A 10,990-nucleotide genomic window follows, 5' to 3' on the forward strand; every position below is an offset into this window, starting at 1 on the left:
TGAGGTGGGTATCAGCTGTACGATCGTGGTCCCATGTGCACATCTGTGGAGCTGCCAAGTGTTGCTTGTTGCCTCTTCCCCTGCCCCCATTTAAAAACCCAGCACAGGGGCAGCCGGGGTGGCTCAGTGGTTTAGTGCCGCCTTCAGCCCAGGGCATGATCCTGGAGAGCCAGGATCGAGTCCCACATTGGGCTCCCTGCATGGAGCCTGCTGCTTCTCTCTGTCTCTGCCTCTCTCTCTCTCCTCTCTGTCTCTCATAATAAATAAATAAAATATTCCAAAAAAAAATCCAGCACAGTCCTTGTTCTTGACATGGTTACTGTGGCTCCTTGTTTTTAGGAGTGTGAAAGCTGGGGGCAGATACTAACCAGATGATCACCAAGTAAATGTGGGGGGGTACTAGAAAAGTGATTACCTGGGGGGTGGTGAGTGTGCTGATGAGACAGACTTGGGTGCCTCAGGAGTTGACTAGGCATTAGAGAAGGTTTCCAGAAGGAGTTCACGTTTAGGAGGTCTGAAGGGTCAGTAGGATACTCCATGTGCAGGGGACAGTATTTTTAAACGCCATGTGTCTGGAAGGAACGTAGCATCCTGGAAAAGCTGAAAGGCCAGTATGGCTCACACTTGGACCACCAGGAGAAGCGTGGTCCATGGCACATCTTTGTGAGACAGGCTGAGGGTAGGGTGTGTGTGTGTGTGTGTGTGTGTGTGATTTTTATCCTTTGAGGGTGATAGGAAACCACTAACTTTTGCTGGTCTTAAGCAAGCAAGTGACTGAATCTCTCAGGCTACATTCAGAAGGCCTGGAGTTTAAAGGTTCCAAAGGAGCCTGAGACAAGCCACGCCCTTAGGACCAAAGAATGACCCCTGTGTGGGAAGACCTCTGCTTCAACTCCATAGTCCAAGACTCACAAAGTACAGAGAAAGACCAAAGCTTTTGGCTGTCATCTATAGGGGAGAAAGTATTTTTCCCTAGCAATAAATCCTAAGAGGAAGTTGTCACATGGCTCTTTAGGAAAAGGGCGTTGGCTGTTTGAATAATGCAAAACCAAATCAAAAACAGAGCATGTTCTTGTCACCATGAGCTTTTTCATCTGGGGGCAGATTTGCCTTCTCCACAGGAGACAAGTTTTGGTTATATATGAGAAAGAAAATTCAGAAATACTACACATTAAAATGGAGAGCTAGAGAGTTCCCTTGAAGTTCCCTTTCATTCATGAGAATCTTTTATTTTTTCACATGGACTTAAAGCTACGAACATATAGTTCCACTTAGTAAAGGTATTTAATTGGGGGAACTCACCCATGTGACGACTTGAAGTGTTGAACCCCCTGCAGAGCTAGAATTTAGCCTAAAAATGGTCCGAATGCTCCTTAAATCTTGCCTTTTTTTTTTTCCTTTATAAGAACACCTTACAGCTCGCAAATTTATTTTTTTCCAGGTTGCAAAAGAGAATTCATTTTTCCTGTAAGCCTGGGGAGTCCTGATCCAGGGCATGGATGTGAGGCCATCTGGCTACAGTGCTGGTGGCCACCCTTGGTGGATGAGGTGCCCTTCCCCACCACCGCCCCAAAGACACATGATGCTGAGTGGAGGAACATGCTTTTTTCTTAAGCCAACAGTCCCTCCTGCCCCAGTCTCCAACTCAGCGCCTCCAAACAGACTCTCAAGGTCTGTTTGTGCATAGCACATTCAAAAGCAGCCTTTTCTTATCAAGTGCTTGGCATTAGTAGTTGTCTGGTTTTTAAAATTAGGCTGGTACCCGCTCAGCTTAATAAAGCCTCAAGCTTGGACAACATAAGCTGAGCAAACACCCTGAGGTCTTAAATCAATGGAGCCTCCACTGTACTGGGTTGCAATGCAGTTTAATTTCTTTACTGTTCTTCGCAAGAATAAGTTCGGTGGAAAGTATAAGAAAGGCAAGGGAAGCAGAGATGGTGAAGGGAAGGCCTCTTGGAGCAGCTGCCTTTGACTTGGACCTTAAAAAGCCAGTAGGATTTCTCCTGGTGGGGACAAGGGAGCAGTCCTAGCATGAGGAACAGGAGCAGGCCAGTTAAGTGGTACAACTTAACTTAAGTTATACAACTTAACTATTGGGAAGGGGAGCCCTGAACCTCAAAGATGTGTTAGGGTCAGAGGGTAACCCCTGGTTTTTCTCACCCTCTCCTTTCATCTTCATGTTTAGCCCATATGACAGGATTCTTTTTTAATAAAAAAATAATAAAAGCATTAAGACAAGGATGGAAGACCCAAAATATCAAGTGGAACTGCAGATGGGACTAAGACATTGGAGTACAGTAGTTCTCAGCTATGCAGTTGGGGATCTTTAGCAGTATCTGGAGACATTTCTGGTTATTACCATGGAAGGTGGGCGCTGTCAGCATCTTTAATGGGGTAGAGGCCAGGGATGCTGCTAAACATCCTACAAAGCAAAGACCAACTCCCCTTCCTGCCCACCAACCAAGAAGTATCCAGCTCCAAATGTCAGTAGTACCAGAGTTGAGAATGCACTAATGGTTGGTGTATTTGTTTTTGTTTTTTTATATATAAATTTATTTTTTATTGGTGTTCAATTTGCCAACATATAGCATAACACCCAGTGCTCATCCCATCAAGTGCTCCCTCAGTGCCCGTCACCCAGTCACCCCCACCTCCCGCCCCCCCTCCCCTACCACCCCCCTAGTTCATTTCCCAGAGTTACAAGTCTCTCATGTTCTGTCTCCCTCTCTGATATTTCCCCCTCATTTTTTCTCCTTTCCCCTTTATTTCCTTTCACTATTTTTTATATTCCCCAAATGAATGAGGCCATATAATGTTTGTCCTCCTCCGATTGACTTATTTCACTCAGCGTAATACCCTCCAGTTCCATCCACATCGAAGCAAATGGTGGGTATTTGTCATTTCCAATGGCTGAGGAATATTCCATTGTATGTGTAGACCACATCTTCTTTATCCATTCATCTTTCAATGGACACCGAGGCTCCTTCCACAGTTTGGCTATTGTGGACATTGCTGCTATAAACTGGTTGTTGTATTTGGAGGGACCTATAAGTCCCTTCTATTCCTCATTTCCTTATGTTATCAAGAATGGTAGCCACCTTGGCACATGTCTGTCTACAGTAAGCGAAGAGTGTGCTTTGTTACCCAGTGAATCCGGGCACTCCCGAGCTGGGGTCTCTTACCCTTGGGCATAACTCTTACACTGAGCATTCAATGTCTATTACTCTGGGACCTTTCTTTTCAAAGTTGAACATTGAAGAGACTGGAATTAAGAGAGCCTTGAACATTTCCCACAAGAACTAGAAAGCCTGTAGGATAAGTTAATATTTCTCCTGTCAATGTATATCCTGCTTGGCTTCTTTTCAGGGTTAAACACAGTATGAAAAGTTGTCACTTTAGTTTTGAATATGTTGGCAACTGTTGCTCAAGTTAAAGGAAATAAATAAAACTAACCAAAGGAAATAATGTAGGGCTTTGGTGCCTTTTCTGATCCGCCTTAGGGCAGCTTCAAATGAAAAGCATATAAAGGCGGATTAAAATCACAGGTGCTGAGGAGCACCTGGGTGGCTCAGTCAGTTAAGCATCCAACTCTTGATTTCAGCTCAGGTCATAATCTCAAGATCGTGAGATCAAGCCCCATGTGGGGCTTCACACTCAGAAGTCTGCCTGAGATTCCCTCTCTCAAATCTAAAAATAAATCACAAGCCCTGAATCTGGCCAGCATGAAGTAAATACTTCCAGTGTTCTCAGGTCCCTGAGTATTGCCTAGTATTGAGGACTAGAAGTTGGAAGTAAGTAGATTGTCCCGTCAGAAAAGCCCAGACTGTTCACCTTGGGGGTAAGTCACTACTATACTTAAGACTCAATGGCCTAGTATCACAGTGAGAATGTTGGACCTAAATTATATCCATGGTGGTGTGACTCTAAGACTTTCCGTAGTAACTGACAACTGGCCTCACCCTCTCAGACTCTCAGAAGGGGGTTTCCTTCTTTGTTTTCTCTAGAAAAGAAATTCCATTTAAATCAGATGTGACTTGCTCTCCTTGAATTAGAGCAAAGAAGAACTTCAGGAAGATTTTCTTACACTGCTGTTCTCCTGGTTCCAGATCCTGGAGCCGTGTGTGGTGTGTTCAGCATACCATTCTGGTAAAGACCATGAAGGCAGATGCTGGTAGCTCAGCATACCCAAGGGATGTTCTGTGCTAACAGGGGCAAGTCAGGTCCACGCGTGCTGGTAAAATCACTAGAAATCCCTGAACAGTGGCTAAAATGCTACTGCTCAGGGACGGTCCTGAGTGGCTCTCGCTGAGGGGCACTCATGCAGCAAGAACCCAAATGCTTCCTTCTCTTGGCAAGTCCCAGGCAGGCGGGCAGCACCACACACAATGTGGGGATGGCCCTCAGGAATTCTTTGCCCAGTTACTGCGTCACACTGTGCATAGAGTGTTAAGGAGATGAGTCCATGAAAACTGTCCTCCTCCATTGGAACCACAACCATAGTTTTCAACCTCTGAGGAACAGGAACAGTAAATGAGCTTTGAAGCCCTGGATGCCTGGCGGCTCCTCCCCCGCCAGCCCCCAGTATTTAAATTAGTATCTCAGAGGGTGGCACCCAGGAATTGCCTTTTTATAGAGATTCCCTGGGGTTGGGGCATGCGTATGACCTATGACATGACCTATGACGGTCCTGTGTGCGCATCTGTGGAGCTGTCGGTGTTGCTTTCTCTTCCTGCTGTAGTTCCTTTGGCTTTTCCAACGAGTTTTAACAAATCGGGAAAACCCAATTAAGGAGCACATTTGCTGAATATGCAGCTCTCCCTGTTGTCAAGAAGGATTCAAAAGCCGTCAAAAATGATGAATCCCTTGGCAGACTTTTTTTCAAGGGGATTCTTGGAGAGAAATTGGATAGAAATTCTCTAATATTTTGTCTAACCCCCAGTTATTAGGCTTCGATCAGTGAGGCAGAGCACCAGACCTCCACGTTAGCCCTCCCCGCTGAGCAGGGAACCAGATGCAGTTTGATCCCAGGATCTTGATATCATGACTTGGGCCCAAGGCAGATGCATAACCAACTGAGCCACCCAGGCGCCCCAGTCCTATCTTTTTTTATTATTCTTATTCATGAGAGACACAGGCAGAGGGAGAAGCAGGCGCCCTGCAGGGAGCCCGACGCGGGACTCAATCCCAGGACCCCAGGATCAGGCCCTGGGCCCAAGGCAGATGCTTAACTGACTGAGCCACCCAGACATGTTAAAGTGTTTCAGCTCTGTGGATTGGTCTTTCTCCATGCATGACCTAAAGTTTGCTTTAGTCAAATCACATTGATTTTTTTTCTTTACATCTATTTAAAATTAATTTGATCCAGTTATACCACAACTCCTTTGTGTGTTTCCCAATAAAATACATGTACGTGTGTGGGCACAGGCTGTATTCTATGAAACATATGTGCCGATTTATTCATAGATACCTACAGAATTCCTAAGAATCCACAAATCCTATTAACACTTCTTTCTACACGGTAGATGAATTTGAGCCTATTTTTATCAAATATGATCTAAGATGTTTGGGGTAGACTTTCTGATGACTTAGATTTAGAACTTGAGGGATAACAGAAGTGGCGTCAATCAAGAACAGCTTATGCCGGTCCCTCGTGTCTTTCCAGGGGGCTTTCCTTTATTAAATTAATCTTCAAACCTCCACTGCACTGCCAAACTTGGCTTTTGTTAGAAAACCAGCTCCAGCTGGAGCTGTTGCCTGGAGACTGAAAGCAGCCTCACAGAGCTGTCGCCCCTGTTGACCCCGTAAACCCCACTCTCCCCAAATGTGCATTTGCCCAAGTGCGTAGTTCACGCTTGTGCCCTGCTCTCTCAAACCCCACCATCCCTTTCCCTCCCAGATCCAGGGTAGCCATCTCAGGCACTCCTGTTTCCCAACAAAAACACAGGTTTGAGTGAAGACCCTTCAGAGAAGAAAGTGGGATATTGGATTTCTCTTATACGTGGACCAGCTGGTCCTTAGACTTCCCAGTGGGATTTCTCTTGGTCCTGTGCATAAAGGCACATCCATGACTGGCATGAAGTACAGAGAGAATAGAGAGGTCAGGGAGCATTGTAGTCAGAAAAACAAAACAAAACAAAAAAAAACCTTTCAGGTAAGCAAACCTGCCCTACAGACCTGCTGACATCCTTACCTCAAATGATGGCAGACAGATCTCTGGAAAAGATGCATTCTGGGTGAGACCTGCACAAATCCTCAGTACTTTTGAGGTGACCCATCCTCTGACTGGCACAGAAATGCCATGGTAGGAGTTGTAGGTGGGAGGGGGAGCCTGAGAGGAGGTGGGCAGGTCAAAACTAGGCCCTAGCTCTACTCACAGCTCATCCCTGGGGGGCGTGGGGTGGGGTGGGGGCGCGGAAATGGCAAAAGTGATTTAATCCCACATTGAATCAGAAGCAAAAATCAGAAGCAGAAAGAAGTGGCTTTTAATCTTACCCCTCTGCTCCCTACAGCCTTGCTACATTTGTTTGTTGGCCTAATTATAAATACTGAGGTTTCTGACAAGTGTTAGACATCTTTCCATTTAAAAGAACGTTGACATTTGTAATGAAACTGCTCACTAACAAAAACATTTACTGGCTGACTAATCTTTTCCTGAATGTTAAGTGTAATATGGAGCCCCTGTAGTGGGGGGGGGGGGGGGGGTACTTTAAAAACAACTGTCTGAATGGTACAGCCATTTTGGGAAACAGTTTGACATTTTCTTGTAAAGTTAAACATCCATTCGTCACACGACCCAGAAGTTCCACTGCTGAGTATTTAAATCCAAGTGAGATGAAAATCTATGTTTGCACAAAAATGTGTATGCAAATATTTATAGTGGCTTTTATTTGTAATCTCCGAAAACTGGAAACAAGCCAAATGCCTTTCATCTGGGGGAATGCAGACAGCCGTGTTGCATCCCTACCATGGAATACTACCCGGCAATAAATGGGCATGAGCTGCTCATCCATGTAAGATGGTGAATGGATTTCAGATGCATCCTGCTAAGTGGAAAACGCCAAATACAAAAAGACTATGACCTCCTGGTGGTTTCTTTTTTATGTAACATTCTTGCAGAGGAAGAGTTATAGGAACAGGAAACAGATCATTGGTTGCCTAAGGCTGGAGGGGAAGAGGTTAACTAAAGTGGTATTGGGAGCAGGATTTGAGGGGGATGGACCTGTTCTGCATCTCTATCCTGAAGGCAATTACCATACATGTATCAAATTTGCGGCACTGTACACTTAAAAGGGTGCATTTTACTGTGTAGGATTCACGCCTTAATATATATAAGAAAGAAAAAGGTAGGGGGTGACAAAATCACCTGTGTTAGATGGAGGGGGCTCTTACCCAGCATTGCCCACCTGGAGCATCAGAACTGTGGTGGCCAAAGTGGATTAGGACTTTATGAATGATTGTCAAAGCATCAGTTAATTCAAACTGAAGGCACCAGAATGAAATGAGAACTGTATCATTTAGGGATGACCGATACCAAACGCTACTAGGGTTATCTCATCGCCATCCCCATTCTCTTCTCTCATGGTCTGCCTTTTGTCCACTTTGGTCATTTTGTGCTTGCCCATATTAGATATTCATTCCTAGGATCAAAATCCTAATTATAATTTGAAAATTCTCCATCTTTGAGGTCACTCTTAAGAAAAGGTATACTCGTTACTACTCTAGGTTTGTTGTCACAAATTAATTCAGTAAGAGACTGGCTGCTGGCTTTATGAATAGCCTGGGCAGGGTGTACACTCTGACTCTGCTGTGGTCTTGTGTCTCTTGGCTTATAGTTTGTGTAGTTGCCCTCTTGTATTTCTGCATGGATTTTGTGCATCAGTGTGGGTTCGTTTGCTGGAACTGTCATAAGGTCCCACAAATAAAGTTATTCATGGGTCACCTGGGTAGCTCCATCGGTTAAGCAGATCTTCGACTCAGGTCATGATTTCGGGGTTCCGGGATCAAGCCCCATGTCAGGCACCCTGCTCAGTGGGGAGCCCACTTCTCCCTCTGCCTCTTACCCCTCACTTGTGCATTCTGTCTCTCTCTCAAATCTTACCAAAAGGGGTGGCTTACAAAACAGAAATTTGTTCCATAGTTCTCAAGATAGAACCCTGAGATGAAGGTATTGACAGAGTTGATGCTTTCTAGGGATTTCAGAGGGGAGTGAGGCAAATCAGTTCCATGCCTCTCCCATCCCTGTTAGAGGTTCGCTGGCAGTCTCTGGCGTTCCTTAGCTCCTGCTGCATCTCCCCGATCTCTGCCTTCATTGTCACATGGCGTTCTCCCTGTGTGTGCATCTGTGTCCTAATTTTCTGTTTTTCTAAAGACACAAATATATTGGGTTAGGGACTCACCTTCAGTATGACCTCATGTTAAAAATTGTACCTATAATGACCCTATTTCTGAGGTCACATTTGGAGGTACTAGGAGTTAGGACTTCAACATATGAATTTGTTGGTGGGGGAGGGGGGACCCAGTCTAACCCATAACAGTGCATCAACTGCTTTTTTCACCAGGGAGAGACAACTACCTGGAGGTATAAGCTGAAAAGTGTCTTCTTGCCCCAAGTTTGGCAAACACACAGATGCCACAAGACCTACGTCACACAGTTAAATGCTTTGCTGGGCTGCAGTGAAATAGAGACTATCCCTATAAATTTATTTCATTAAAGCTACCTCAAGAAACAGACTTTTGATTCAACCTTTCTTCCAAAAATAGAGCCTAGAATTTTAAAGGTACATTTTTGTGAAATTTATGTATGGAGGTCAACTGGAACACCGTACACAAGTTTGTGAAATCTGTTAGTGGTTTTGACTCAGTTTTTAACTCAAGTGCTTCATGGACAGTGGCATTCCTGCTGTGATGTTTTAAACATAGACTCCATTTCTCTAATGCACAGCATTGCCAAGTCATTTCCTGCAAGTGGGATTGAGTGAGGAGATATTTGGTGGTATGACTGAGCTTCACTTTCAGGTCATCAGTTGCCTTCAGCTAAAGTTCTGGAAGTTTTAAAGCAAAGAGAGTCTGGCCAAATCACCACACTGTGAACTCTCAAGGGTAATACCTGGGTTCAGTCTCAAAAACCCTGAAATGCCATCTAACTTTAACTTTAATCAGATCACAGGGGTGGCATTGGTGTGAACCAGCAAGGATTAAACTGAAGTCATTCAGAAATTTCTTGGCACCTTTGTAGCTTTTTAAAGCCAGCAACTGTTCCAGTCAGGCCTGGTGCAGATAGAGCCTGTGCCACCCGAGGGGCGGGAGAGGCTTTGAAGAAGCAGAGGAGCCTAAGAATGGCATTTACTCTGAAGATTTCAACAACTCATTCATTTAGCAAAGAATGTATTTAACACCTATTGCATGAGCACTTTTTTTTTTTTAAGTATAGTTGACACACAATGTTACGCTAGTTTCAGTCATACAACATGGTGATTCCACAACTCTACATACGTCACACATAATTTCAGGCAGTCTTTGTCCTCAAGATGTTCACAGTGGAGTGGGGGAAGCTAAGCATGACACTAGCGTGAAATTGCATAGTGAATGAAACAATAAAGTATAGACAAAGTTCTGTAGGATTTCAGATGTTTTATGGCGGTTACTCCAATTTGTAATAACTTAGTACAGCAATAATTTCATTTTCTGCCTGAAAAGTTGTGACACTCAGTATTAAAATAACTCTTGAAAGCTTCTTGATGTTTTTTTTTTTTTTCTCGGCTGCTTTGACCCAATTATGTCAACTAAAACAAGAGCAGAACAGTAAAAACCTCAAAAGTTAGGGTTTGGGTCTGTGTTAGAGTTCCCCAGATAAACAACCAATAGAATCTGCATTGAGAGAGAGAAAGATTGATTTCAAGTGACTGACTCTTGTGATGGTGGGGCCAGGAGTCTGAGATCTGTAGGACGGGCCAGAGGGCTGGAGAGTCAGGTTAAGAGTTGCTGTAGCAATCTTGAGTCTGATGGCTGGGAACTCAGGCAGATTTTCTGTGTTGCAATCTGGAGACAGTCTTCTTTCCCACATCCTATGTCTTTCTTTGCTCTTGATGACTTCAAATGATTAGAAGAGGCCCCACCCACATCATGAAGAGTAATCTGCTTTATTCAAAGTCTCCTGATTCCAACATTAATAACATCTAAAAAATAACTTTGCAGTAACCATTAGATGAGCCTTTGGACAAACAGCTCATCAGCAGAGTCTGAGTTGACACATAAAATTAACCATCTCAAGGGCACACATATATATTGTCTTCATGACCTTTAAGACCTTGCATACTGAATAAAGCACAAACGTTCCAAATGTTGTAGTTCATTCTCTTGAACGTTGTGCTGGGATTCAGCTTCTGCTCCCTACCATCTAAAGGCTGTCTCAAGAACTCTGGCTCACCCTGCTTATCTCTATCTGCTGAAGTTTGAAAGTAAATGAATTTAATCCAGCCAAGCTTGCCCAAGCAATATAAATTATCTTGACTGATTTACATATTTTGAAATTCCACATAAAGTAGGTTTTTTTTAAAAAAACAATGTGTTATAAAATCATGATGGAGAATGTTAAGAGAAAGAAAAAAAGGTTAGTCATTTTTCTTCCTTGAAGTATTTCACTTGGAAACGTTGTCAAAACAATCCGTGACAAAGTCTGTGCAGTGCCATTTCATGTGGGTTTAATTATGTAAAAAAAAAAAAAAGAAAGAAACATCCATATGATACTATTTTAACATCTCAAAAAATCGATCTGTAATAACAGGAAATCCGGGACTTCTTTTATTTAGTCTCCTTATAACAACAATTGGTTCCAGCTTCACAGGGCAAAGGAAAAAAAAAATTGTGACAGCTACAATAATACTGGCTTGGCTAGATTAAACTCAATAGCAAACTAATCAGGGAATTGATTTGATGCCACAAGACATTTTTTAGAAAACATGCTCACTGTTACGGGCTTCATGGTTTATTT

General features: G+C 43.6%; 1 protein-coding gene and 1 long non-coding RNA gene across 3 annotated transcripts in view; one reads left to right on the plus strand and one right to left on the minus strand.

Moving 5' to 3' along the window:
- The window catches only part of CCBE1 (collagen and calcium binding EGF domains 1), a 226,646-nt gene that overhangs the window by 100,450 nt on the left and 115,206 nt on the right, over positions 1–10,990 (plus strand). The gene's annotated exons all lie outside the window — the stretch shown is intronic.
- The window catches only part of LOC140630916 (uncharacterized), a 68,765-nt gene continuing 65,217 nt past the window's right edge, over positions 7,443–10,990 (minus strand). Inside the window, exon 3 of the long non-coding RNA XR_012028595.1 lies at positions 7,443–8,362. This is a non-coding gene — a long non-coding RNA (uncharacterized lncRNA). The remainder of the gene's footprint in view (positions 8,363–10,990) is intronic.

The sequence above is a fragment of the Canis lupus genome, chromosome 1 (assembly GCF_048164855.1).
Source record: "Canis lupus baileyi chromosome 1, mCanLup2.hap1, whole genome shotgun sequence".
Lineage (NCBI taxonomy): Eukaryota > Metazoa > Chordata > Mammalia > Carnivora > Canidae > Canis > Canis lupus.